This window comes from Tachyglossus aculeatus, chromosome 22 (assembly GCF_015852505.1).
Source record: "Tachyglossus aculeatus isolate mTacAcu1 chromosome 22, mTacAcu1.pri, whole genome shotgun sequence".
NCBI lineage: Eukaryota > Metazoa > Chordata > Mammalia > Monotremata > Tachyglossidae > Tachyglossus > Tachyglossus aculeatus.
Window position 1 is genome coordinate 2,539,227 of NC_052087.1, and position 5,940 is coordinate 2,545,166.

Below are 5,940 nucleotides of genomic sequence, written 5' to 3' on the forward strand. Positions count from 1 at the left end.
CGGGCCTGGGAGTCAGAAGGACCTGGGTTCTAGTCCCAGCTCTGCCACTGCTCTGCTGCGGGACCTTGGGGAAATCACTTACCTTCTCTGAGCCTCAGTTACCTCACCTGTAATTTGGGGACTGTGAACCCCATGTGGGACATGTACCGTGACCAACCTGGTAGTTTGAATCTACCCCAGTGCCAGGTCCTTCCAACTCCCAGGTGTGTGCTCTATCCACTAGACTACACTGCTTCTCTTCCTCATAGGCCATGCTGCTACTGATGGAGAGATTTTACTGGTGCTCAGGAGCCCAGCTAAAAAGAGCAGTACGCATGAGTGAGACTATAGAGATCTCATCTCATGTGACCTTGGGGCATTTTTTGCCCATAGAGAGGCGGGTTGTTCTCTCTCCTCCTTCTTGGCCAACCTATCTTCCCCAAGTCGCTGCCCAAATACAGTTACCCACTTTCCGATTGCTGCCTGCCAAGCTGACCTGTCTCCCAGCTGTCCGATGCCCTCCTCACAAAAACCTCCATGTTGCTGTGACCCATGCAGCCCCTCACTCCATCATGGGCACACCCGCCCTTCATCCTGCCCCCTCCTGCCTCCTCCTCATCTCAGGTCATCCCCATTTGATAGGTGAGGGAACCGAGGCAGAGAAATGTAGTGACTTGCCCAAGGTCACACAGCTGGAAAGCGGATAGCTCACACGCCTGGGAGTCAGAAGAACCTGTGTTCTAATCCCAGCTCGGCCACTTGTTGGCTGTTTTACCTTGGGCAAGTCACTTCACTACTCTGGGCCTCAATACCCTCATCTGTAAAATGGGAATTAAGATCGGGAGCCCCACGTGGGACAGGGACCATGTCCAACCTGATTTGCCTGTATCCACCCAGCGCTCAGTGCGGTGCCTGGCTCATTGTAAGTGCTTAGCAAATAGCACCATCATCATTATTATTGAGAAGCAGCGTGGCTCAGTGGAAAGAACCCGGGCTTTGGAGTCGGAGGTCATGGGTTCGAATCCTGGCTCCCCCAATTGCCAGCTGTGTGACTTTGGGCAAGTCACTTAACTTCTCTGTGCCTCAGTTCCCTCATCTGTAAAATGGGGATGAAGACTGTGAGCCCCCCGTGGGACAATCTGATGATCTTGTCGCTTCCCCAGCGCTTAGAACAGTGCATTGCACATAGTAAGCGCTTAATAAATGCTATTATTATTATTATTGTTATTATTATTATTATTGTTATGGGGATCAAGACTGTGAGCCCCATGTGGGATGGGGACCATGTCCAACCTTCGAAGGTGAGAAGGAGATAATAATAGTAATGATGGCATTTATTTAGCGCTTACTATGTGTTAACTGGGCAGGGGCGGAGCACTTCTGACCTCTCGATTTTCCTGGGAGATGGGGTCAGTGGAAATAGATGAGGTCCCCTTGGGGGAGGGCAGCAGGACAGGCAGCGTCGTCTGGAGGGTGCCAAGCCTTGGTGATAATACTAATGATGACTGTGATATTTGTTCGGTGCTTCCCATGTGCCAGGCACTGTACTAAGCACTGGGGTAGGTGCAAACTAACTGGGGGCTGGACACAGTCCCTGTCCCACATGTGACTCACAGTCTCAATTCCCATTTTACAGATGAGGTCACTGAGGCCCAGATACGTGATGTGACTTGCCCAAGGTCACCCAGCAGGCAAGTGGAACCCAGGTCCTTCTGATTCCCAGGCCTGGGCTCTAGCCCCTAGGCCATGCTGCTTCCCAATGTGACCCGGTGGATAGAGCACGGGCCTGGGTTCTAATCCCAGTTTCACCATTAGCCTGCTGTGTGACCTTGTTTCCTCAACTGCGAAATAATAATAATAATAACCACAATAATTGTGGCATTTGTGAAGTGCCTACTATGTGCCAGGCCCTGTACCTAAGCGCTGGAGCAAATGTCCCTGCATCTGCTTCAGGCAAATAGTGTTGGACACAGTCCGTGTCCCTCTCGTGGGGCTCACGATCTTAATCCCCATTTTACGGATGAGGGAACTGAGGCCAAGAGAAGTCAAGTGACTTGCCCGGGGTCATCCAGCAGACAAGGGGCTGGGTGACATCAAGCAAAAACTCCTCATTCTCGGCTTCAAGGCTCTCCATCACCTCGCCCCCTCCTACCCTCTTTCTACAGCCCAGCCCACACCCTCCACTCTTCTGCCACTAACCTCCTCACTGTGTCTCGTTCTCGCCTGTCCCGCCATCGACCCTTGGCCCACATCCTTCCCCTGGCCTGGAATGCCCACCCTCCACACATCCGCCAAACTAGCTCTCTTCCTCCCTTCAAAGCCCTACTGAGAGCTCACCTCTTCCGGGAGGCTTTCCCAGACTGAGCCCCCTTTTTCCTCTTCTCCTCCCCTCCCTCTGCCCTACCTCCTTCCCCTCCCCACAGCATTTCTATATATTTGTACATATTTATTACTCTATTTATTTTACTTGTACATATTTACTACTCTAATTCATGATGTGCATGTAGCTGTAATTCTATTTATTCTGACGGTTTTGACACCTGTCTACATGTTTTGTTTTGTTGCCTTTCTCCCCCTTCTAGACCGTGAGCCCGTTGTTGGGTAGGGACCGTCTCTATATGTTGCCGACTTGTACTTCCCAAGTGCTTAGCACGGGGCTCTGCACACAGCAAGTGCTGAATAAATATGATTGAATGAATGAATGAAAGTGGCGGAGCTAGGATTGGAATCCAGACCTTCTGAGTCCCAGGCCCGTGCTCTATTCCCTAGTCCATGCTGCAAAATGGGGATTCAATACTTGTTCTCCCTCCTACTTGACTGTGAACCCCGTGTGGGACTGAGACTGTAGCTGCACTGATTAACTTGTCTCTCCCCCAGGGCTTAGAACAGAGCTTGATACATCTCCCCCTTCTAGACTGTGAGCCCGTTGTTGGTTTGGGACCATCTCTGTATGTTGCCGACTTGTACTTCCCAAGCTCTTAGTCTCTGCACACAATAAGCGCTCAGTAAATACGGTTGAATGAATGAATGGAAAGAGCACGGGCTTGGGAGTCAGAGGTCATGAGTTCTCATCCTGGCTCCGCCACTTGTCAGCTGTGTGACTTTGGGCAAGTCACTTAACTTATCTGGGCCTGTTACCTCATCTGTAAAATGGGGATGAAGACTGTGAGCCCCATATGGGACAACCTGATTACCTTGTATCCCCCCACCCCCAGTGCTTAGAACAGTGCTTGGCACATGGTATGTGCTTAAAAAATACTATTCTTATTATTATTATTATGACCTCATACCTACCACAACGCTTAGAATAGTGCTTGGCACATAGTAAGTGCTTAACAAGCACCATAATTAAAGCCACATTCATTAATTAATAGGGAAGAAGAAAAGGTATTTAATCACCATTTTACAGAGGAAGAAACTAAGGCAATGAGAAGAGTTGTTCAAAGTCACACAGAGCAGGCCAGTGACTGGGATTAGAGGTCCAGCATGGTGGGGAAGCAGCATGACATAGTGGATAGAGCAATGGGCCTAGGAGTCGGAAGGTCATGGGTTTTTATCCCAGCTCTACCGCTTATCTGCCATGTGACCCTGGGCAAGTCACTTCACATTTCTGTGCCTCACCTCATCTGTAAAATGGGGATTGAGACTGGGAGCCCCACATGGGACGGTGACTGTGTCCAACTGGGTTTGCTTGTATCCATCCCAGCAGTTAGTTCTGTGCCTGGCACGTAGTAAGCGTTTAACACATTCCATCATCATCATCATCATTCATTCATTCAATCGTATTTATTGAGCGCTTACTGTGTGCAGAGCACTGTACTAAGCGCTTGGGAAGTACAAGTTAGCAACATATACAGACGCTCCCTACCCAACGGCGGGCTCACAGTCTAGAAGGGGGAGACAGACAACAAAACAAAACATATAAACCAAATAAAATAAATAGAATAAATACGTACAAGTAAAATGAATAAATAAATAGAGTAATAAATATGTACAAACATATATACATATATACAGGTGCTGTGGGGAGGGTAAGGAGGTAAGGCAGGGGGGCTGGGGAGGGGGAGTAGGGGGAAGAGGAAGGAGGGGGTTCAGTCTGGGAAGGCCTCCTGGAGGAGGTGAGTGCTCAGTAGGGCTTTGAAGGGAGGAAGAGAGCTAGCTTGGCAGATGTGCGGAGGGAGGGCATTCCAGGCCAGGGGGAGGATGTGGGCCGGGGGTCGACGGCGGGACGGGCGAGAACGAGGCACAGTGAGGAGATTAGTGGCAGAGAAGTGGAGGGTGCGGGCTGGGTTGTATAGGACCTGCCAGTCTCTGGCCTTGGTGTGAGTCAGTGTCATCCATCTGAGGATCAGGGGCACGTTCTTGATGTTTCCCAGTAGGCCGTGGAGCGTCTGGGCCACCTCCAGTTTCTGGGGCTGCAGAAAGAACTGGATGCCATCCAGCTGGGCATTCAGCTCACTCAGGTCCTGGGTTGGGGGCATCGGCCACAGCCTGAGTTGCTTTTCTCCCCACTAGCAGCGGCACCTGTTCAGGAGTCCAAACAGACTGAGTCCCTCCTTCAGGCCTGGGGCCAGCTTGTATACTGATGGATGGGCCTCACTCTTGAATATCTGCAGCACACAGTAGGTGTCCCGATCCACGCTCACTAGATTTGTCAGGACAAACTGCTTCTTGAAGCCGAGGATGGGGACGACCCCACTGCTTTCTTCCAGCTCCAGCCCTATTCTCTTCTGGTCCAGGGACTTTAACGATCCCCCAAGAGCACGGACTGTCAGGGGACAGTCGAACGGCATGATGGACGAGAGGAAGAGAATCTTCTCTGTGGGGCTCATGGACTCCGTGATGAAGGAGAAGGAGCCAGAGAGCAGGCACTGCTTGCTGATCTCCAGGCCGAAATCCACGCTGGGAAACAGGACTACTTCAGGTCTTCCCATCACTTCGTTGTTGCCAGAACCTGTGGAGGCCAATCCTTCCAGGAACCGAGTCATGTTCTCATCCCCCTTCATGCTGGTCACAATGGACCAAGGCCCGATCTCACCCACGACTCGCTGGAGGAGTCGGAGATTTTCATGGTCTGGAGCATCTGGCATAAAGTAGATGATGGGGTCACCCGTGTCGTAGTAGGCGATGCCCAGGTGTCCCGCCTGCCACACCACGCTCAGGTGTGTCTCTGCTCTCTCCTCCTCTTCCTCTTGCCCAAAATGCCCCTGCATGGATGGTGAGATCTGGGGGTCGGTGGGGATCTTCCCAGCCACCTGCCCCTGAGGGCTTTTGGATGCCATGCCGAGGGAAGTCATGTTGTCAGAGACCCTGTCCTCCTCCATTTCTGTCATTTGGGTGAAATGAGGGAGACTCTGAGGAGAAAAGAAGTCTAGAGGTGGCAGCAGTTTCTCTCTTTTTGATAATATGAGTTTTTAACTAGTATTTATAAGCACTGTATCAGGCACTGTTCTTAACGCTAGTGTAGATCAGGTTGGATACAAGTCCATGTGTTGAATCCCCATTTTACAGATGAGGGAACTGAGGCCCAGAGAAGGGAAATCACACAGCAGGTAAGTGCCAGAGCCAGAATTAGAGCCCCTTCATTCATTCATTCAATCGTATGTATTGAGCGCTTATTGTGTGCAGAGCACTGTACTAAGCGCTTGGGAAGTACAAGTTGGCAACATATAGAGACGGTCCCTACCCAACAGTGGGCTCACAGTCTAGAAGGGGGAGACAGAGAACAAAACAAAACATATTAACAAAATAAAATAAATAGAATAAATATGTACAAAATAAATAAATAAATAGAGTAATAAATACGTACAAACATACATATATATATACAGTTGCTTCTGACTCCCAGGCCTGTGCTCTATTGTTCTATTGTCCTCTCCCAAACACTTACTAGAGGGTTCTGCTCAGAGTACCATCTTATTGAGCGCTTGCTCAATAAGTACCATCGATTAATGGTTGATC

The 5,940-nt window shown here is 50.1% G+C and overlaps 1 pseudogene; it reads right to left on the reverse strand.

Moving 5' to 3' along the window:
- Window positions 1–284: 284 nt before the first annotated feature.
- On the reverse strand, window positions 285–5,312 carry LOC119943457 (annotated as a pseudogene).
- Window positions 5,313–5,940: the final 628 nt, after the last annotated feature.